Here is a 23,510-nt window from a genome sequence, read left to right on the forward strand (position 1 = left end):
ATTGAAAGTATTATTTTTATATTTTCTTTCAAGATCATATGCTCTCAGCTTGGAATCATATTTGCAATTATGTGGATGTATTTTATGCTCATTATATATGATTTTTTTAGTTGTTGACTTTTAAAATTCTGATTCATCTCTTAGTCAGCTGAACAGGTTTTTGGACCTTTTTCAGGAACAGAAAAGTGACATGTTTTCTTCTTTTTCATGTGTATAACAGTTTTATTGAGACGTAATGAATGTATATATCACACAGCTCACTCATTTAAAAGTGTATAGTTTGGTGGGTTTTAGTATATTTAAAGAGTTGTGCAGCCATTACCACAATCTTAGAACATTTTCAACACCCCTGAAAGAATCCCAAACCCCCTTCTCAACCCTAGACAACCCTTAATCTACTTTCTATCTCTTTGAATTTGCCTATTCTGGAAATGGAATCATTCACTATTTGGCCTTTTGTATCTGACTTCTTTCAATGCCTTAATATTTTCAAGGTTCACTGATACTGTAGTAAAAAGTGATACATTTTCTAAGCCCAGGAATATTGGGAAGGTACTTTTGTTGTCCATACTCATGAGCAACATTGTAAAATTATTTAACAATACTTAAATATTGCTCCACGTTTTTCTCTTGGCATTAAATAAGAAATCAAGAGAAACTATTTTTGTGTGACGTTTAAACCTGTAAACCCTTTTCTTTGAATTAAATACTAAAAGCATTACTTATACTGGCTAGAGCCTTCAAACTAAAGATACGTTCTTCAAAATAAAAGTAATTTCAAACTTTTTAAATTGACACTGTGATTTCACAGAATGAAATGGACATTAAATAGAAGAAAACTGTAGCTATGGGGACTTAAACGATATTCAAAATTATTAATAAATATGGAATTTCCCAGGACTTATAGAATTTCAGGGAAAGTTTATCAAAAAGTTTTTAGCCATTGTCAGACCGTGCACCTTTCCAAAGTCCAAATCATGCGTCAAGAAGGCTTTTAGAACTTTGTCTCAATTTCCCTAGCTATCACAAGCCTTTCCATCTTATTCAGAAGTGGATCCTTAACATCTAGCAGGTTACTAAAAGCATTACTTATCTCAGACCAGAATCATCAGCTTGTAGCAATTGCTCCTGAGACACAGTCCCTTCCCAATCACTCTGTTAGACTAAGGAACTGTATTTTTGGCAGTAAAATTCTGCATTCGCACCCTTATCCTTTTGCTAGATCCTAGGCTTCAACCATTTTGAGAATGATAGTGATCCCATTCAACTTATGTCTTTCTTGCATCTCCAAGTCCCTCTATCAACCCACAGCCTATTTCCCCCGAGATTATTCCTCCTTTATCTGAAGCTATTTCTTGTGCTGACTTATGCTGGAGATAATTCGAGCTGTCTCCTGTTTCTCTGCCTTTACATTGTGACTCAGACACTTAGACGCCACTCATTTTTACAATTATCCTAAAAGTTCTAAGACACTGGTATCAAATTCTTGCCTCACACTATTCATTTATCAAGTCAGAAAGTCAACTACTAACTACTCAAGCCTGAACCAAGGAAAATGAGCTTTTACCTTAAGAAGACCTAGAAACAACCATTAATTAACCTCTGGTTCCTGGCGCTTGGAACATGTGGGTTTGTGGTCCCCAGACTAGCAGCTTCCATATCATTTGGGAACTTACTAGGAATGCAGATTCTCAGGCTTACCTACAGAATCAGAATCTGTATTTCAACAAGATCTGTAGGGGGATTGCATGCATCTTACAGCCTGAGAAGCACCGATGTCTAGAACAGAACTTCCCAGCGGGTATGTCAGGACACGCTGGTGGTTGGTGATGATTTCCAGGTGTGCTCTGGAAACCAGCCCTCAGCCCTCCTCAGCCTTCGGGGCAGCTGGGAGCGGTCTGGAGGCTGGAGCCCTGGCTAGGTGCCTCCGCAGGGAGCAGCTCCTTCACTTACATCCTTGTACCTGACAGGAGAAAGCTTGAGCAACTGTAGAGGCGGTGGTTCTCTGAAATAAATGCTCTCCATACAAAGATTTTCATATCTATTGAAAAAGATGTTTGTCTGTTGCCCCAAATAGACACAGCTGTGCCAAATTTGTTCTGTGAACTAGTCAACAGCCTCTGTGTGCGTTTGCGAGTCACTCAGTGAACTCTTTGCAACCCTATGGACAGTAGCCCGCCAGGCTCCTCTGTCCATGGGGTTCTCCAGGCAAGAATACTGGAGTGGGTTGCGATTTCCTTCTCTAAAGGATTTTCCCAAACCCAGCGATCAAACCCAGGTCTCCCACATTGCAGGCAGATTCTTTACCATCTGAGCCACCAGCGAAACCCAAACTGCCTCTATCCCAAAGCATCTCTGTATTTTAATATCTCATAAAAGACTGACATTCTTCTCAAAATCAAGATCTTGATGGTCATGACAATTGTCTCGGGATATCTAGGGCAAGCTTCTGCCTTTTATGTCTTTGTCTTGAATGAGGACTCCCACTGCATTCTCTCTTGGGGGAAATTAACAGGACAGGTTGAAAAACCTTCAACTGGCCATTTCCTTCAAAGGTAAACTATTTCTACTCATATATGTCAAAATATCTCAAACTCAGTGTGCCTGAATAGAGCTGTGATTATCCCCAAATCTGTTTCATCTCTGGTATTAGCTCTATGAATGGCCCCATCATATAATTAATTGGAGAACCCGGAAGCCTGGAGGCCAATCCTGTCCTTTTCCCATCAGTCATGTTTCATGACCAGCACCAAGCTCTGTCCACTTCTCTTCTCAGACCAGTACATTTCCCCCGCAATATTTTGCAATGCACAGGCTGTTTTCTTGGTCTGTGCTACCATCCTCTACTTCCTAATTGACCTCCCACCTCTACTCTTGTCCCGAATCGATTGCCTCAAGATGTAAATCTGATCACATCCCTCCCCTCCTTAGCACCCCTTAACATCTCCCCATGGCTTTCAGTATAAAAAGCAAAATTGTTAACATGGTCCGTGAGGCCTTGTCTAGTTGGGCGCATGCCTTGTGATTCCCAGACTAGCAGCTCCCGTATCACCTGGGAGCCCACTGTCTGGCCTCCCTGTCTGCTCTCGTCTGCTTTACTGCCTGAGGTTCAGCCGGACCTGGTGGTCTCATCTCTGTGTCTCCTCCCACCCGGGGCCTCTACACGTGCTATTTCCTCACTGGAATATCCTCCTCCATCCTACTCTCTTTTGCCCCTTTCATTCCTACTTATTTATCCTCTGTTTCTCTGCTCACCTGATTCCTTCCAGGCAGAGCTCTCACTGATGCTCCAGACGGAGTCAAGCCCCCAGCCTTCTTCTCTTTCTGCCTTGGGTCCCTCCTCCCTAGCACTTATCACAGATACTGTCAGTTTTGTGGAAGATCACTGGATGCTTCTTCCTCCCAGACTGTAATCTTCCTGAGGATAGGATTTGTTTCTCATTCATTCCACCCTGGGTCCCCTCTGCCCAGCGCTCTTCCTGGCACACAATAGGAGGTCAAAACATATTGATAAATGAAGTGACTGCGTGTATTTTGCTTTCTGGAGGCTTCCTCCTGCCGTGTCATGCAGCTACGGCCTGTACTGAAGGGTTCCCGGGGTTTAGTCCTTGCTCTTACAATTCTCACATTGACATCTAAGCTGATTTAGCTTTTTATTTCCTTTATGCACCTTGATGACTTCCCCTTAGGAGGGCCTGCTGGAATCTCTGGGGTTGGGGCTTGGAGAGGTAAATGGAATCAAAAACAGTTTGTCCAGGGCATTCTGATTCACCTCTTGCCTTGCAGAGTCAGGGCAGTAGGAACCTGCTCTAAATCTCAGGATAACTACCTGGGGTCTAGAAAGACATTCTTGCCAAGTGTTCTTCCCAGGAGTCCCCGATTTATCCTTTCCTCCCTGCTTCCTCCCCAATTCCTTCAGGCTTTTATAGGCAGCATACTTACAGAGGAAACTGGTACTTTATTTTTTTTCTTTGCATATTGATTCTTTTGAAAGACTAGATCTTTAGAACTAGAAAAATGGTCACATGGCTGTTAGCTTTCTGTAAAACTGCCTCACGTTTTCCTGGTGTATGTTTATTCCCCACCTCTTGAGCTAAATGTGAGGCTGAGTGGTAATTGCCTGCGTCTCCAGGCGAGTCCATTTCGCTGCAGGTGGATCTCGGGCCCGGAGGAGCCCTGAGGTGTAATCTTTACTTGACTGCCTTGGCAACTGAGTTCAGCAGTGTTTGCAGTACATCCGAGGACAAGCAGGTATCCACGACCGCGGGTGTTCCTAACAAATTTCCCTCTCAAATTGGCACCTTCCCTGTGAGTTTTCCAGACTTCACAGTGTGTCTCACAGTTTGGGAACAATTTCCATCATCCTCTGACTGGCAAGTACTAGTTCTGTGGCAACTTTTGTTTTTAAAATAGCTTCATACACAACAGGGCCCAGAGGTCCAACCTGCCTCTGACGTAATCACTTAAATACAAATTACCAAATCATTTCTAATAGACAGCATCATCTTTAGGCCCATTCAAAAGAACACTGTGTTGTTACTTCTTTTTGCACACACTTAAGTTATCCGTAGGTGCAGGTAGATTATTTGAATTTTTTATATTCTAGATTAATCTACCTCTTCAAAGCCATGTTTCACACAGACTTCCATCTTTTGGAATTTTTTTTTTTTTATTCTTAAAATGCTCTGTCAAATCATCCACATTTTATCTGGTGGGGTGACAGCTTTGTAACTGGTTTCCTTAGTTTTAGAATGACAAACCTTCCTGGTTTGCCCAGGACTGAGACAGGTTCCCAGGACGTGGGATTTTTAGTTCAAAAAAACCAGATAAGTCTAGACTGGTTGGGGCAAATTGGTCATCCTACTACCATTTCTACCTATTGGTAGACCCAATCAGAGGTATTTATCATTCCTTGTGTATCTCAGTTTGTTGGTTGGTAGGAATTCCCTGAATGTAATATCTTGCTAAGCTTCTCTCTTTCTACAAATATTTATTTATTTGGATATACTGGGTCTTAGTGGTGGCATGTTGGATCTTTTGTTGCAGCTCACAAGCTCTTCCTAAAGGCTCATGGGCTTCTCTCTAGTTGAGGCTCTTGGGCTCTACAGTACGTGGGCTCAGTAGTTATAGCACGTGGGCTTAGTTGCCCCATGGCATGTGGAATCTCAGTTCCCAGACCAGGGATCGAATCAGTACCTCTTGCATTGGAAGGCAGATTCTTAACCATTGGACCACCAGGGAAGTCCTCTCCACTCTCTCTTTTAATAGAACAGCTTTATTGAGGTGAAATTCACATAAGATATAATTCACTTTTGCAAAGTGTGCAATTCAATAGTTCTTTGTATGTTCACAGAATTGCACAGTCCTCAGCAAAATTTTGGAACATTTCATAACTCTCCAAAGAAACACTTTACATATCAGCAATCACTCCCCCTTTTCCTTGAGTCCTCTCAGTGCCTAGCAACCCCTGGCCTGCTTTCAGTCTCTACAGATTCCCTTTTTCTAGATGTGTCATATAAAAAGAATCGTATGACAGGTGGCCTTTTGTGTCTGACTTCTGTCACTGAGCATTATGTTTTCAACATTCTTCCATGTTGTAGCCTGTGTCAGCTGTTCATTCCTTTTTATTACTGAATAATATTCCATTGTAAGTGTATATGTGTGTGTGTGTGTGTATATATATATATATGGCTTCTCCGGTGGCCCTAGTGGTAAAGAATTCACTACCAATGCAGGAGACATAAGAAGAACAGGTTTGATCCCTGGGTCAGGAAGATCCCCTGGAGGACAAAACGGCAAGCATTCTTGGAAATCTCATGGACAGAGAAGACTGGCAGGCTACAGTCTGTGGGTCCCTGGCAGGCTACAGTCTATGGGGTTGCAAAGAGTCGAACATAGCTGAGCACACTAAATAATACTGCACTGTGTAGACAGACCACATTTTATTTATATATTCGCAAGTTGATGGACATTTGGGTTGTTTCCATCTTTTGACTATTATGAATAATGCTGCTAATGGACAAGGTTTTGTGTGGACACATGTTTTCATTTTCTTAGGGATGATTCTATGAGTAGAATTCCTGGGCCATGTTAAATCTTTATGTTAAGACAATTATTTTGAAAATTCCACTGTTTTCCAAAGCAAAAACAGTCACATATAAAATGAACCATTTTACCATCTCACCAGCAGTGTACGTAGATTTCAGTTTCCCCATAACCTTGCCAACACTTGGTTATTATTGATCTTTCTTATTACAGCTATCCTAGTGGGTGTGAAGTGATAGCTAATGGAGTTTTGTTTCTCTGATGTCAACAATATTGAGCATCTTTTCATATGCTTGCTGTTAATCTTCTTAAATGGAAAATTTAAGAAAATTTAATCTTCTTAAATGGAAAATTATAACACAATTAAAGGATGCTTGTAAATAACTGATTATACATGCTGGGATTAGGATCTTAACTAAATATTTAACTACGATGTCCATAACTAATTGCTATTATCTGAAATCATTCTCACTGGAGGTAAATCTCCAAGTTTTATTTAAACAATCAACTTTTCCTCATGAAAAATGATCCCACTGTAAATCTCTGTCTCGCTTATTCTTATCTTGGGCCATCCTCTGTTCTCTCCATCAAGTCTTGTTGCCCCAGTGGCCAGCTTCTCCTGGAGCCAGTGACCATGTTCTTTGCCTGTAAGCCTGGATTTGCACCCAGTGCTTTCTTGATTACCTTCCTCGGAGGGATGGATTCCTGGTCATCACTCCTACTGTTTGGGCTCAGTGGCCTTCTGGGCACTTGACATCCTCAGTGTTTCTTTCCTTTCTCTTACCTCTAATTTTCTGCTACTTCTTCCTCCTTTGTTGGTTTCCTTTCTCGAGTTTCTCTTGTGCAATCTGTGTTATTTAACGTTGTTCATTGGTTAGTTTGTTCCTTCATTCCTCCACTAATAGATTCCAAAGGGATCTGAGGCACCAATTCTACCTCCTACCCTTGACTCTCACCTTTCATTAATGAATTTTCTCTCAAGAAACCCCATTGACTTGGCAGAAAAGGAAGGATTCGTCACAAGGCTAAGAAAACTAGCTTCATCAGGAAACATACTCCCTATCTGCAGCACTTTTTGGAGCCTGAGAATGGAAACCAGGCATTCTCATCTCTCGAAAAGGGCCCCAGCCACAGTTGTGTGGTATGATCAACAGTTTCTACAAATGGTTATGGATGACTCCCATGTGGATCAGCAGCTACTACAAAGATACTGTTTCAGCATTTAAATCCAATATTTCCTGGGATGCAAAAGTAGGAAGTCAGGAGATACCTGGAGTAACAGGCAAGGTTGGCCTTGCAGTACAAAATGAAGCAGGGCAAAAGCTAACAGAGTTTTCCCAAGAGAACGCACTGGTCATAGCAAACGCCCTCTTCCAACAACACAAGAGAAGACTCTACATGTGGACGTCACTAGATGGTCAATACCAAAATCAGATTGATTATATTCTTTGCAGCCAAAGATGGAGAAGCTCTATACAGTCAGCAAAAACAAGACAGGCAGCTGACTGTGGCTCAGACCATGAATTCATTATTGTAAAATTCAGACTTAAATTGAAGAAAGTAGGGAAAAACATTAGGCCATTCAGGTATGACCTAAATCAAATCCCTTACGATTATACAGTGGAAGTGACAAATAGATTCAAAGGATTAGATCTGGTTGACAGAGCACCTGAAGAACTATGGATGGAAGTTCATAATGTTGTACAGGAGGCAGTGATCAAGACCATCCCCAAGAAAAGAAGTACAAAAAAGCAAAATGGCTGTCTGAGAAGGCCTTACAAATAGCTGAAGAAAGAAAAGTAAAAGACAAAGGCAAAAAGGAAAGATATATCCATCTGAATGCAGAGTTCCAAAGAATAGCAAGGAGAGAAAAGAAAGCCTTCCTAAGTGAACAATGCAAAGAAATAGAGGAAAACAATAGAATGGGAAAGACTAGAGATCGCTTCAAGAAAGTTAGAGATACCAAGGGAACATTTCATGCAAAGATGAGCACAATAAAGGACAGAAACGGTATGGACCCACAGAAGCAGAAGATATTAAGAAGAGGTGGCAAGAATACACAGAAGAACTGTACAAAAAAGATCTTCATGACCCAGATAACCATGATGGTGTGATCACTCACCCAGAGCCAGACATCCTGGAATGTGAAGTCAAGTGGGCCTTAGGAAGCACCACTATGAACAAAGCTAGTGGAGGTGATGGAATTCCAGTTGAGGTATTTCAAATCCTAAAAGATGATGCTGTGAAAGTGCTGCACACAATATGCCAACAAATTTGGAAAACTCAGCAGTGGTCACAGGACTGGAAAAGGTCAGCTTCATTCCAGTCCCAAAGAAAGGCAATGCCAAAGAATGTTTAAACTACCACTCAGTTGTACTCATTTCACATGCTAGCAAAGTCATGCCCAAAATTCTCCAAGTTAGGCTTCAACAGTATGTGAACTGAGAACTTCCGGGTGTTCAAACTGGATTTAGAAAAGGCAGAGGAACCAGAGACCAAATTGCCAACATCCATTGGATCATAGAAAAAGCAAGAAAATTCTAGAAAAACGTCTACTTCTGGTTTATTGACTACACTAAACCCTTTGACTGTGTGGATCACAACAAATTGTGGAAAATTCTTAAAGAGATGGGAATATCAGACCACTTTGCCTGCCTCCTGTGAAACCTGTATGCAGGTCAAAAAGCAACAGTTAAAACCAGACATGGACAATGGGCTGGTTAAAAATTGGGAAAGGAGTATGTCAAGGCTGTATATTTGTCATCCTGCTTGTTTAACTAATATGCAGAGTACATCATGCGAAATGCCGGGCTGGATGAAGCATAAGCTGAAATCATGATTACAAGGAGAAATATCAATAACCTCAAATATGCAGATGACACCACCCTTATGGCAGAAAATGAAGAAAAAGACTAAGATCATGGCATCCAGTCCCATCACTTGATGGCAAATAGATGGGGAAACAATGGAAACAGCGACAGACTTTATTTTCTTGGGCTCCAAAATCACTGCAGATGTTGACTGCAGCCGTGAAATTAAAAGACGCTGGCTCCTTGGAAGAAAAGCTATGAGAAACCTAGACAGCATATTAAAAAGCAGAGAAATTACTTGTCAACAAAGGTGCGTATAGGTAAAGTTATGGTTTTTCCAGTAGTCATGTATGGATGAGAGTTGGATCACAAAGAAGGCTGAGAATTGGTGCTTTTAAACTGTGGTGTCAGAGAAGACTCCTGAGAGTCCCTTGAACTGCAAGGAAGTCAAACCAGTCAATCCTGAAGGAATCAGTTCTGAATACTCATTGGAAGGACTGATGCTGAAACTGAAGCTCCTATACTTTGGCCACCTGAAGCAAAGAGCTGACTCATTAGAAAAGACCCTGATGCTGGGAAATACTGAAGGCGGGAAGAGAAGGGGATGACAGAGGATGAGATGGTTGGATGGCATCACCAGCTCAACTGATGTGAGTTTGAGCAAGCTCCAAGAGATGGTGAAGGACAGGGAAGCCTGGTGTGCTACAGTCCATGGGGCAGAGAATCTGACATGGCTGAGTGACTGAAAAATGACAACAATCTGATATGTGTGGGTCAAACAGCCACTACTTACAGTTTGGCAGAGGGGACAAATGCAATAATGATGATGATGATGATAAAATGATCCAGGCATTATTCTAAGCAGTGGAAGAAGAATTTCCACTTCATGGGGACAGTTCATTCATTGTAGAAGCAAGCAGCTAAGTATTTTGATTATTGTTTCTATATTCTTCTTCACTTCCTAAAAGGATTTAACCCACCACAAGGTAATATGGTCACATTCAGACACCAGAATGTCTTCTTTCTCTGTTTTTACAACAGGCGTGCTCCTAAGGATATAACATTTGGGATAGCATCGCCATTTCGTACCTGACTTGAGAGATCTGGAGTCCCCATAAGTGAGGTGGTCACCCATGTATGTTGGTTTGTGCGTTTCAGAGTCAAGGGGCCAGAGAAGGAGGAGAAGTTGAGGCGGACAGTTAGGCAGGTCCTGAAGTGTGATGTGACTCAGAGCTGGCCGCTGGGGGCCATCCCCTGACCCCGGCCAACTGCCTGCTCAGCATGCTGAGACCTCCCTGCCTACCGCACGGCCCTTAAGAACCGCGGCAGCCTGCTGAAGCCCGGGGGCTTCCTGGTGCTTGCGGATGCCCTGAGGAGCAGCTACAGTATGATCGGGGAGCAGAGGTTCTCCAGCCTCTGTCTGGGCTCGGAGGCAGTGGCGACAGCCGACAGGGAGGCCGGCTATACCATCCAACACTTTGAGGTGATCTCCCAGAGTTACTCTCCCACCATGGCTGACAACGAAGGGCTTTTCTTCTTGGTGGGGTGGAAGCTGAGCACATCGGTATGATACCTTGGGACCGCCGTTAAAGCAATTCCTCTGATGTGCCCAATTGACTTCAGTCCTTGCCATAGTCATTGTGCTGCGTAGAGGCTAATGGCTAAGGCCCAATGGTTCACCTCGGACAGGACTGGAGAGGTCAGTCTCCCTGGCAACCGTTGGCTGACCACCTGCTCTGCACTCCTCATGAGTGTTGGTGTTAAGGGGACCCAGCCTGACCCATGAGCATGCCCAGGCTTCATCGCTGTGGTTACAAAAGAAGACCTCATTTTCCTTGATCTTCCCAGTTATCATGGCTTAAGTCCACACCTGCTTACAGAGAAATGTCTGCGGTTACTCACTCTTCATTCCCTGATGCCTTCTTCTTTCCTGGGAATAGACTTCTGTTCTTCAATTCTTGCCTTCTTTGGGACCCTGTCCTCTAGGGTCCACTGGAGCCACCACCACCCAGGGTCAGAGAACAGCTGCCGCTTTCACCTCTTGGTCCCAAGAATGGGATAGACCATTCATTAATTCCCTTAATTAACCCTAAGCCAACACTGTAACGTTTACCTGAAGAGAAGTTTAGGAATCAGAGAGAGAAATAACAGGCACTATCATAGAGCCACTATTAGAAACAAGTATCTTAGAGCCATGTGCTTAGAGGGTCCTGAGAGGCAGCCTGTTGGCGTAGCTTTTTGCCAAGCATCTACTTGGAGTTAGCATATCTCCCTATGGCATGCTCATCCTCTCTAGGTCCTATGGCCATCACCCCAAGGCTTTAAAACTGAGTTGACATATTACGGCACAGAAGCCAATTCCAGCCTGCTGCCCATTTTGTAAAATTTATTGGAACACAGCCATGGCCATCATTTACATACTGTCTATGGTTGTTTTCCTGCTGGGATATACCTGCTGCAGATATAGTCTGCAAAGCCTAAAAGATCTATTATTTGGATCTTTGTAGAAAAAGTTTGCCTTCTCCTACCCAAGGGAGAGAGAGAAGGAGTTTCTTCCTCCCTCAATCTGAGGCCCCTTTCTCTCATCTTCATTTCTCATCCCAAGATTTCCCTGTTCCTAGGCTTACTGACAGGCTTACTTCTGCTTCCCACAAAGGAGAGTTCTTCCCCCTATGTCCCCATGTGCTCTGACAATCACATCAGGGCACAGGAGTCCAACACCAGTACATTTTCATGTGTGTGTGTTAGTTGCTCAGTCATGTCAACTCTTTGTGACCCCATGAACTGTAGCCCGCCAGGCTCCTCTGTCCATGGGATTCTCCAGGCAAGAAAACTGGAGTGGATTGCCATGCCCTTCTCCAGGGGATCATCCTGACCCAGGGATTGAACCCAACTCTCCTGCATTGCAGGCGGATTCATTACTGTCTGAGTCACTAGGGAAGCCCAAGAAAACATTTTTATTTACTTGGTTGTAAATAATGGGTCCACGTCCAGGACATTTCCCATTGTTCAATCGCATGGGACATTTGCGTTAAAACATTGCAACCTAAAAAAACAAAAAACAAACAAACAAAAAAACAAAAAAAACACCCCCCAAAAAACAAAAAAAAAACCATTGTAACCTGATTATGACGTCTAGAGATTCCCTCCTGAAGGCCAGTCCAGACTGCATCTAGAAAGCCAAGTCCAGCTCTGTTCCTAAAAGCATGAAGGGAGGTCAGGCCTGTGCATCCTTTCTGCACATAACTACTCCCAGAAGGCAACACGTTTAGCTCCCAGGAGTCAGCACCAGTCACCCCGGGCCCCAGAGAAATGACCAAATCTGTGGATACTGGGCTCTCCCAAACGCGTCCCATCTGCCTCCACCCAGAATAGACATCAAGCCTTCTCCTGAAACATCTGCATCTGATTACCTTCTCCCCCAAGCAAAGCGATGGCCCTTGCTTCAATCTGCATAACTGCAAACAAAAACATAAGCCTACCTTTAAATTGATTGAAATTTAAATCAACTTAAATTTAAATTGACTGAAACTAGGATTTCCTAGTGTCAATCTCTTTTTAAAAACAGCACTTTCTTTCTTTTATCATTTATTTTGGCTGCACCGTTGCAGGGTGTGGGCTTGATTGTGGAATGTGGGACCTTCTGTTCCCTGATTGAACCCAGGCCCCCTGCACTGGGAGCATGGAGTCTTATTGCTGGACCACCAGGGAAGTCCCTAGCAATTTGAGTTTTGAAATGATAGGTTTTCTATTTTGATCTAGGCAAGTCGGGGGGGGGAGAAACGCAGAGACCAGACTGGCCACCAAGGCTCTGTGAGGCCCAGTCCCTGAACATCTGTTCTGTGACTTGTGTGACTCTACCTCTAAGATGACATTTATTGTAATGCTTGTCTGTTTCTTCCACTGAACTGCGAGCCTCTTTCTTGGTTTATGTGTGGATTCCCTCGCTGTTTGGCCAGACATGATCTAGGCTCTAGGTACAGAGTAGTGAACAGCAGAGGGAAGAACTCTGTTCTGGGAGTCTGTGTTCTGGAAGAGGAAGTTGTGGGACAGGAAGATAAGGAAACTAATCAACGAATGAGATACTGTCTGATAATGATAAGGGCTATGAAGGCCCCGTAACAGGATAATGGAATGGAGACTGTCTCAGTGACAACATCTGGCTAAAAATGGCTTCAACAATAAGGGGTTATTAATCTCACAAATAAGAAACTCAGAGGTAGGTACCCGCAAGAGAAAGCAGTGGCTTTATAGCATGGTTAAGCATCCTATAACATCTCTTTCTCCTCTGCCTGTACCTGTGAGTGGGGTTTCCATGGGAGGGAATCTGGTTCAGAAACCTCAGCAGGCTTCCCACATCTTACTGACCAGACTAACATGCCCACCTCTAGACCAATGACAGAAAACAGAGGAGACAGAGAGCACACTCCTAAAGATTTGTCAAATGAGTGAATAATTCTTAGGTGACAGCAGAAAAGAAAGAAGAAAACTCACTGGTTCAATGAATGAGCTAGCATCTCTGATACTCTCAGCATCCAATTTTTTTTTTTCCTTTTTTCTACAAAGATCATCCCATTTTCAAATTCTGACTCTGCTACCCATTAGCTGTTTCTCCTTGGACAAGTTACATAATCTCTCCATGTCTGTTTCTTTATCTGTAAAATAAGATTAAAATAGAATTTCTTATCCAAAGAATAAAAGTGAACTGGTACATATAAAAGACATGGAACTTGATAAGCACACAATATTTATTTATTGTTAGTTATAATCATTATTATCTTTGATATCAGTTGCCAAGGTAGCTGAGAAAAGATGTCTTCAGCTCTAAGTAGGAGAGATGATGGCAGTTCTGGGATGCTGGCATCCAGGCTCTTTACTGGCATTGCCTTCCAGAGGCATTGTGGTAAAACTCAGTCTCTACACCGCATGCCATTAATTACTTTCTCATTCAAGAAATATTCAGCGGACTTCCCTGGCTGTTCAGTGGTTAAGAATCTGCCTTCCAATGCAGGGAGTGCAGATTTGATCCTTGATCTGGGAAGACTCCACATCACGGGTAACTAACTAAGCCCGTGAACCACAGCTCCTGAGCCCGAGCTCTGGAGCCTGTGATTTGCAACAAGAGAAGCCTGTGCACCACAATGAAGACCCAGGGCAGCCGAAAAAAGAAAATATCCAGCCAACTTTTGTTTAGCACCCACTCCAGGCACTGAGAATGCAAATGCAGCCCAACATCAGTTGGCTCACATGTCCTCATCTTTGTGGTCATAGTGAGAGCCCTAGTGCTTCCCGGTACTTTCTGAAGGCCGCACTGCAGCCTGAGGCAGTGGCCCCCACCCAGAATCGGCCTGGATCAGCCTCTCCTGCTCAGATTCTGCTGCTGCTGATCCATGTCTGTAGCCGGCAAACCCTGGGGGAGGAACGACATGGCTGTCCTGAGAAAGATAACCCTGCCCATGTCCAGGGTTCTGCCCTGGATGCCTCAGAGACATACTGGCTTCCTCCAGGAGAGGTAGAAAGCTCTCTCATCTATGCCAAGGGTCAGCAAACGTCCCCTGCAAAGGGCCAGAGAGTAGATATTTTTGACTTTGTAGGTCATAGAATCTTGATCACAACTACTCTGAGTCTGCAATTATAGGGAAAGCAGCCTGAGACAATAAGCAAATTAATGTATGTGGCTGTGTTCCAATAAAACTTTATTCACAGAGACTTCCCTGGCGGTCCAGCGGTTAAGAATTCCCCTTGCAATTCCGGGAAGGAGAGGTCCCCTCAGTGGTCAGAGAATTAAGATCCCACATGCTGTGGAGCAACTAAGACCTGATGCAGTCAAATAAAAAAATAAAAACTTTATTTACAGAAGCAGGTGGACAGGGGGATTTGGCCCAAAGGTTGTAGCGTACAGATTCCTGATCTAAACCCTGAAGCAGCCTTGCTTGTGCTCAAAGTTTTACAAGGTTTCTTTAGTTAATTTCGTATACTCCATTCTGCTTATAGGAGCTCAAACCCAGTCCAAGGGGCTGAAAGGGAAATATGCGCAACACTGTTTCCTTCTTGCTCCATCCCTGCTCTGCCTCTCCTCCCAGATACATCCCCCAGTCAGAACTCCTGCCTCCTGCCCCGGGGGGCGCATTCCATACAGAAGGACAGAAAATGGAGGTGGGGGGTGCCCAGGGAGGGCAGATGAAATCAAACTACACTTACAGTTCTCAAACTGCAAGTCAGCATCCACTGTGTTAGTCAGTCTTGTCCGACTCTTTGCAACCCCATGGACTGTAGTCCTCCAGGCTCCTCTGTCCATTGAATTCTCCAGAAAAGAATACTGGGTAGTGGACTGAATACTGGATCGAACCCAGGCTGATTCTTTACTGTCTGAGCCACCAGGGAAGGCAATTAATTCTAATTAGTTCAAGAAAATTCAGCAGGTCTCTGATATCGTTTTACAGATATCTTTATTTTTTTCTTATTTAATCCAGCTTTTTAAGTTTTTCTTTAAGAAGTTTTTGTCTTCCATCAGTCACTACATCCCAGCCATCAATAAGTCTTAAGACCTACTTTTGTGGGAATTTTATGTTTCTTATAGGTCCTTCTTACTACAATTCTCTTTGTCTCAAAATAATGTATTCCAATTTTCATTAGGGTATCATAAAATCAAATTAGTGCATCACAATAAACTTTGGAAAAACAATACAGAATAAACTAGAAAACAAAACTACAGGTAACATCACTTTGTATAGTCTTATTTTGTGAAGGTTTGTTTTAGTTTTTTAGTCTACAGCCATACCACTCTGAACGTGCCTGATCTTTTCTGTGTTAGTTTTTTAAAAAGCTACATGTATATCAATAGATACAGAAATTCATGTTTATATATATGGTGAATGTGTGCTAAGTAGCTTCATTTGCCTTTGACTCTTTGTGACCCCATGGATTGAAATTCCCCAGGTTCATCTGTTCATGGGATTCTCCAGGCAAGAATACTGGAGTGGGTTGCCATGCCCTCCTCCAGGGAATTTTCCCCACCCAGAAATCGAACCTGCATCTCCTTCGGCGCCTGCATTGCAGGTGGATTATTTACTGCTGAGCCATTGAGGAAACTGTTTATATATATATATATATATATATATATATATATATATATACACATACATACATACACATATATTTCCTCCTGGATCATGATGTAAAATGTATTTATTTCTGTAGGTTGTCATCAAAAACTTTGAAAGCCACTGGGTTGTGTTCTAACTCATCTTTGATAGATAACATTTTTCTTTCATACAGAGATGAAGGTCATGGCACCTGTTCTTTTTTTAGATTGATTAATTAGTTAATTAACCTATTTATTTATTTGGCTGCATCAGGCCGCAGTTGTGGCATGTGGGATCTTTGTTCTTTAGTTGCAGCATGCAGGGTTTTTAGTTGCAGCATGCAGAATCTATTTCCCTGACCAGGGATCAAACCCAGGCCCCTCATTGGGAGCATGGATTCTTAGCCACGGGACCACCAGGGAGGTCTCCCATGGCCTCTGCTTTTAAAGAATTGAGTCACTAGGGTGAACTGACAGTAAACAGTTAAAATTCGGAGTGATAAAGGCTCTGAGATGAGTGAGCCTGTGCTTTGAAAGCTGGCATTGGCTTTGGGTCTTGCCGGCTGTGTAGGGGTGTGTCTGCTAGACGTGAGGAACATCCTGGATAAATGTGTGACGCAAGCCCTCCTGCTATCATACTCCTCTGGGGTTTTTTCTCCTAGTGAAGCTGGGATCTAAGCAAACATTTGTCTGCTTGGGCTTATGTTTGCTTTCCCTGAAATCAAACAGACCAACCGAGTCACTAGCAAACACTGGCTAGGGGTCACTTGTTATACAAATCTCTTTGACCGCTGACCCAGCACAGGTGTTTTCCCATCTACTTTTTGGGGAGGTGTTCCACAGTCTTGCCATGAGTAAACCTGGATGATGCAGGATGATGCCAGCTGGCGTGTAACGTCCTGGGTGATGACTAGGGAAGAGGAAGCCACTTACAAGGCTGTTCATCCAGTTGGTGCTGGTGGCCCGGCCCGTTCAGCCTTCGTCATTCCCGTCACCTGGCTGTCACCAGTAATAAGAGGAGATGTCCATGATATGGCTGATTTAAAAGTTGGGACTGCCTCCTCTAATTTTAGCCTCAGCCAACTCGTAGAACGTGAGGGGACCATTAAATATTACAGAGACTAGGAGGAGGTGGGGAAAGCTCTGGGTTAGGGGACAGAGGCCACGTGTGGACTTCCATCATGTGACTTAATTGAAACCATGAAACCACCAGTCCACCTTTGTCAGGCTCAGGGCTCCTTCCATAAAAGAGGGGGCGATAACCATTTTGAAGGACTATTGGTATCAAATAAGATTCCTGTGAAAGGGTAGTGTAACCTGTGTAGTGAATCAGCTTTTAGATGACTTGGGTATTATTAACACCTTCTAGGACAGCTGCTGAGCCACCCGTGCTGTGTGGCCTTTGGAAGCTCTTTAAAGAGCTCTTTAGGGACTTCCCTGGTGGTCCAGTGGTTAAGAACCTGCCTGCCAATGTAGGACACAGGTTCAAGCCCTGGTCCAGGAGGATCCCACGTTCCTTGAAACAACTAAACCGGTATGCCTCAATTACTGAGCCCATGCTTTACAAGGAATGGGAAGCCGGAGCTCCACAAGGAAGATGAGCCTCCAATTGCCGCAACTAGAGAAAGTCCTTGCACAGCAATGAAGACCCAGTGCAGCCAAAAATAATTAATTTTTAAAAAGAGCTCTTCAAAAGCTCTCAACCATGTCATGGAGAGGTTCCAGCCACGTCTAGGGAAAACGGTCTTGCATGTGCTCAATATCTAAGTCAGCAGCACAAGCACCTTGAATCCAGAGTCGTCTTCACAGCTCATCAGTCATTTGGCAGATATTTTTTTATGCCCCTGTTCTGGGCCAGGCACGAGGCTTAGGTAGGCTCGGGATGCTATGCTGAAGGTGACACAGCCCCTAGCCTCGGGGGACTTATATCCCTAAGGAGAACAGAAAGGAATGCATTTGTACGGAACCTTACAATAAGCTCTTGATTTTCTGATTTTCAGGTCCTCCAGTCAGGAGCTTTGTTCTTTCTGATAGAGCCCACCAACTTGAGACAAACCAGCTTTTCTTAGAGCTGTACCTGTCCATTTATAGATCAGCTGTGCTCAAGTGTTTTAAGCTATGGATAAGGTTTTTTTTTTTTTTTTTATTAGTTGGAGGCTAATTTGGATAAGGTTTTTAAGGAAGATTATTACAAAGAAAAACCCCACTATGCTGTGTTCCTGGTTTCTAGTGGAAGCAGTGATGTAACATAGTTCTGCTTTCTCTCTTCCTTGCAGGCAAAACTTTTGCCCTGAATCACTGGAGTTGGAAATGCTTTCCTTCATCCTCTGATCGCCCGCAGAGGGCGCACTTGGCTCTTGTTGGAGACCATTCTAGTAAAGGCCCAATTTATACAGCAAGGAATTTAAATTGAGTCAAACCTTCCAAACAAGAAGCTTCTCCCCAGTATTGCTTTTTCTACACTCCACTTATGAGGTTGCTAGAGAAACAGGAAGATGAATTCAGCCTATTTTTCTTTAACAAAAATATGTATAATTATTTTTATAGATACATACATTAAAACTTTTCCCTTTTAAGTCTATACACAAAATGCAAATTTTAATAAACCACTCAGAGGCTCTTGGCCAGATTAGCATAAGAAATGTTAAATATTAGATTATAAGGTAAACTCACCATCACCTTCTATTTCCTATTTATTCAAAGAAGGATAAAGAAGTTTTTGTGCTTTTTGTAAACCCAGCTTTTTAATATTTAAAAAATGAAGAAGTCTTTCTTCCTGGCCAAATCATGATACTAAAAACTTTAATTTTTATTTTAATAGCATCTGACGAATTGGGGAAGGGTTGGGGTTGAATATCAAATCTTCCCATATAATTATGAGTTAATATTGCTTTTGTTCCAACCTCAGTGTTGAGGACTAGTTCTTTCCTGGTAGGTTACTGTCTCTCTCATCCCAGAGAAAAGCTCTTGAACACTAAAACAGAAAAGGAGTTAAAGAATCATAAACACTAGTTAGGTTGCTCTTCAGAAAGATCAGTAATAGCAGGAACAACTCACTTATCCTCAACCTACCACCCGATTGACTGGTGTTCTCCTTAAGAGCAGTTCAAGCACTCCATGTTCAACAAGAGGGGCAAGATGCTTCTAGAGGAGGAGGGTAAGCTGTTAGTTTATCACTCGCTTTCTTCTCAAGGGTCAATTTCTATCCCCTTTTCCCATCTTCCTCTATTCATTAAATGCCATGGAAATCCCAATTATTAGATGGGACCCTTGCCCTTGCAGAATTTATGATCTTACTTGTTAGTTAAACTTTATAAAATTAAAAGTCAAAACCTCCTATTTTATAGGTGAAGAAACTGAGACAGTGATAGGGGACAAGAAACTTCCCTTTTCCGTGCCTCTGTCTCTGTTGTGAGATGAGAGGTTGAATCAGGTGGCCATGAGGGCAAAGAGTTGATTTCTGAATTAAAGAACAATAGTTGCTAAAATAGAATTTTAATATAGGTGTCCCCTGAGTCAGTCCCTTTTAAGTGAAACTGGCTCAAACCTCTGTCCTTTACACAACCCATGCTTCCTCTAATATATCAGGGAATTTGGAGGGGCAGGGTCCTATATTTCCCCTGGTGATCCCTGGATCTGAGCTCCTGTTGGCATTGAGTAGCAGTTTGTGAGTCATCTCACTTCAAGAATATTCTGATCCTTTTCTGTATCACACGACCCTTGGTCAGAATCTTTCTGATCCTCTTCTTCTCTGAAATCCCACTGGCCCTAAAATATGTGAGTAGGGGAAGCTTCAAGACAATGGAAGTGGTTCATGCCCTGGGATTGCAGCAACTTAAGATATTTGGCATCTTTGCTTTTTTTCGGGTGGAGGGGTACATGGGATCCTAGTTCTTTGTCCAGGATTGAACCTGTGCCCCCTGTGTTGGAAGTGAGGCGCCTGAACCACTGGACCACCGGGGAAGCCCCTCAGCATGCGTGCTTATAACCTTAGGGGGGTTTCTCAGGGACTCGCTTTCTCCTGTGGTCCCCTCACCATGCCGTCCTTCTGTCTCCCCTCCCCTTTCCAGTCTCCAGCCCTCTCCTCAGTGGCTTCTTGCCTCCCTTCCCAAACACCTGACCCATCTCTTCGTTTGCTTGCTTCTTCAAGTCCAGATTCCCCGCCGCCACCCCCCGGGAGCTTCACTTCCCTCTGGTTTTCAAGGTGTTCTCCTTAAAAGGGAATTTGCTGCCTTGTATTTAGAGTTAGGAAATTCACTCTTTGGGCTCTGAGCTTCCTGGCACCCAAAGCAAAGAGGGGAAATATCCATTACAAGGTTCACTGTGCTTATAAATCCAAAATAGACCAGCAGTTGTTTAGCGTAAGTGCAACTTTTTCAGGCTCTGAAAACTCTCCTGCAGGTCATGACAACAGGGGGGATGGTGTTAGTATCACTCCCCACTACTTGTCTCTGCTATGGTACATCTAGCTCAACTAGTGACTTTCGAGTTTAAATCCTCTAGAAGAGCATTATTAATTCTGTGCAATGAAGGTGTTTATTGAGTGCCAGGAATAATGCTGGATAGAGAAGAACATAAGACAGAGATGTTCCCTGGCCTCCTGAACTTACAGATGAGGTAGGCATGGCCAAGCAGGAGGTCAGCTTTGAAGCATAACGGGGTGTAAGTGGGAAAACACAGCCGAGTCTGGACTAACATTGAAGAGTTGGCAAAGGCTTACCAGAGGAAGTGATACCTACCATGAAGCTTAAAGGAGAAGTCAGATTTATTTGAGCAAAAAGGAGAGAAACAAGTTCTGGACAGAGAGAAGCCTCTGATGAAAGAGCCTCCAGGATGAAATGCCTGGTGGTGAAAGGGACAAGACACAGGATTAGAGACTGTGGCAGATGCTGTCTTGGGGTACCCAGATCCTCTTCTGCAGGACAGCGCCCCCAATCCTGCTACTGTGGTGTCAGCTGCTAAGGGCTCAGCTGCCCCCTTCCCAGGGGACTCGCTCTTAGCTGACTGGAGGCACCTCATCTGGGAAATTACCCTCCCCTGCCCCCTCCTGCAGCCCCGGGTGGCCACAGCCAGTGAACGGCCGATACAAGGATTCCAAAGGTGGCTCCTCTTGCCTCCTGAGGGTGAGGGTGGGGTGGGGAGAGGGGGTTCTGCTTGAACTAAGACAGCACCAAAGGGAAATGTTTGAGACCGAAATCTCTAGCCGTGCTTGGTTTAAATTTGAGCCCCATCTGTTAGCAGGTTGGGTTTCCCTGGTGGCTCAGTCAGTAAAGAATGCACTTGCCAATGCAGGAGACGCAGGAAACATGGGTCCCATCCCTCGGTTGCGAAGATCCCCCGGAGAAGGAAATGGCAACCCGCTCCAGTATTCTTGCCTGGGAAATCCCATGGACAGAGGAGCCTGGCAGGCTACAGTCCATAGGGTCACAAAGAGTCAGACATGACTTAGTGGACTAAACCATCCCCACCACCATTAGCAAGTTAGGGCTGTACTGACTAAAGTTACTGCTGTGTTCAATTTTTAAAAATTCTCATGTGATATACCCATATAGATTTCTGGTGACCAGGATCACAGTTCATGATCCTGATCTCCTCCAACTTCTTGAACTTGTAATTAAGGACATCAAAGACTCAGCAAATCCTGATGTTTGGGTAAAATCCCTCTGAACCTCAGTCCCTTTGAAAAGTAGGAATAATAATCCATGCTCTCTCTGTTTGAAAGAGGTATGGCTGGAATAAAACATACCTCAAGAATATCTCGTATTCTTTGACCTTCTGGGATAGATGAGGACAGGAATGCCTTACCACCACCATATCCCAAGTTCCAGCAATCCATCTTCCTCCCACCAAGTGAGAAGAGTTTGCTTTCTGGTTATGATTCAGTCTCTTATGAGTCTGATTAGCATGAATCAGTGGCACGTCTAACCATGCATGCAGTGACAAATGAAGTTTCTGAACCTACAAAAGTAGACACTAAGTCAAGACACTGAGAGTCTCAGAGACTAACCTGGAATAGTCTCCTGTTTTCCTCTCCCCCTCCAGCCCCTCAAGAGCAGGGCCAGTGACCTGCCAAAGCAGAGCAGGTTGGGAGCTGGATCATGCAGGGCAAGTGGAAAGAACTCCAACAAGACCCACTTCGAAGCAAAGAAGCAGAATATCTCCCCACCAGTACAATATGCTTTTTAGTTTCTTGCTCCCAGGCAATCAGTATAAGCCATGAATTAAAGATAATTAGTGTCCTTCCAGAATATGCAACTGTAATTATAGACATTTAAATGCACTTAGTGCATTGGAGAAGAATCAATTGTTTCACAGTTCACAGAGGGTCCTGCTGGCTGGAGGGTAAACTCAGCACCTCCAGTAAAACTTGATAATCATTAGAAGTGTACCGGGCTTCAGGAAAGCTGGATCTCAGAGGCGCACGCTGTCCCCATAGTGGAGAATGGAACATTCAGCCTTCAATGTAGTGGAAAACCCCAATGATTCATCGTGAGCTGGGTGCCAAAGTCCCCTGGGGTAAACACGCTCCTTCCCTTCCTCTGGGCTCACAGACACCTTCTAAGTGCCAAGCATTAGGTAGGAGGGATACAGACAGGAAAACAGGTACAGAGTTCCTGCCTCCTCAGAGCTCATGGTCTATTTAGCCAGGATGGACAATAATAAGTCAAGCAAAACAGGACAGTGTGGAAAGTGACATGTAGGGGATGCGCGTGGGTAGGGGTTTCCCAGAGAAAGCGAGACCTGTTAATCTGAGACCTAGAGGATGAAGACAGTAAACAAAACATATGGTACAGGCAGAGACTTGGAAGGAGAGGGAACCATAATCTAGGCAAAACACAGCAAAAAAAAAAAAAAAACAAAAAACACAGCAAAACTTGGAGACAAGAAAGAGTGCAGCTCATCAGGGGATGGCTGGTATGCAGGTTTAAGGAAGTGTCCAGAGGTGGACAAAGGAGGGGAATTACACATTAAGTCCAAATACCTAATTCCAAACGCAAAGACAGACCCTGGCTGGCATCACATAAGCAAATAACAAAAGCTGGCTTTAAGAAACGTAGAGACTTCTACTGTCCTCCACTATTTCCAGGGAAGGAAATGTCATCACTTCCTTGGGTTGTTTAGTCTACTGTGCAACTGAAAGGAAGCGTTTAGCGTCACCCTAGACATCTGTTCTCAGCCACGCTGGGTCGCTCTACACTCCCGACTGAAAGACCTGGGGTTCGTTCCAGCCCCTTGCTGTGGCATCCAGGGCGGCCTCACCCACCTCTGCCCGCCCCCACCCCCACCTCTCAGCCCTCGCCCTTGCAGGCTGACACTCAGGAGGTGCTCAGTAAATATTTGTTAAATGAAAGGAGGGTCAATTGCTTCTGGGCTTCTATAATAGCTCAGAGCTTTGTCTGTGTTGAGCCTTCTCTCACATTACACCAGCCCTCGGACCCAAAGGAGCTCTCACTGTTCAAGTCAGCTCAGAAATCTGTCCTCGAAGAAGGCTTTTCCTCTGGCAGAGCTGATAGATCTTCCTCTGGGTTCTCTGGGCTCTTTCTATGTTGAGTTGATTCTTGTTATTCGCA

At 43.8% G+C, this 23,510-nt stretch overlaps 1 pseudogene; it reads left to right on the forward strand.

Annotated features, from left to right (window-relative positions):
- The first annotated feature begins 1,775 nt into the window (after nt 1–1,775).
- LOC122450084 lies at nt 1,776–10,425 on the forward strand (annotated as a pseudogene).
- Nucleotides 10,426–23,510: the final 13,085 nt, after the last annotated feature.

This window comes from Cervus canadensis, chromosome 11, assembly GCF_019320065.1.
Source record: "Cervus canadensis isolate Bull #8, Minnesota chromosome 11, ASM1932006v1, whole genome shotgun sequence".
In the NCBI taxonomy this organism is placed as follows: domain Eukaryota; kingdom Metazoa; phylum Chordata; class Mammalia; order Artiodactyla; family Cervidae; genus Cervus; species Cervus canadensis.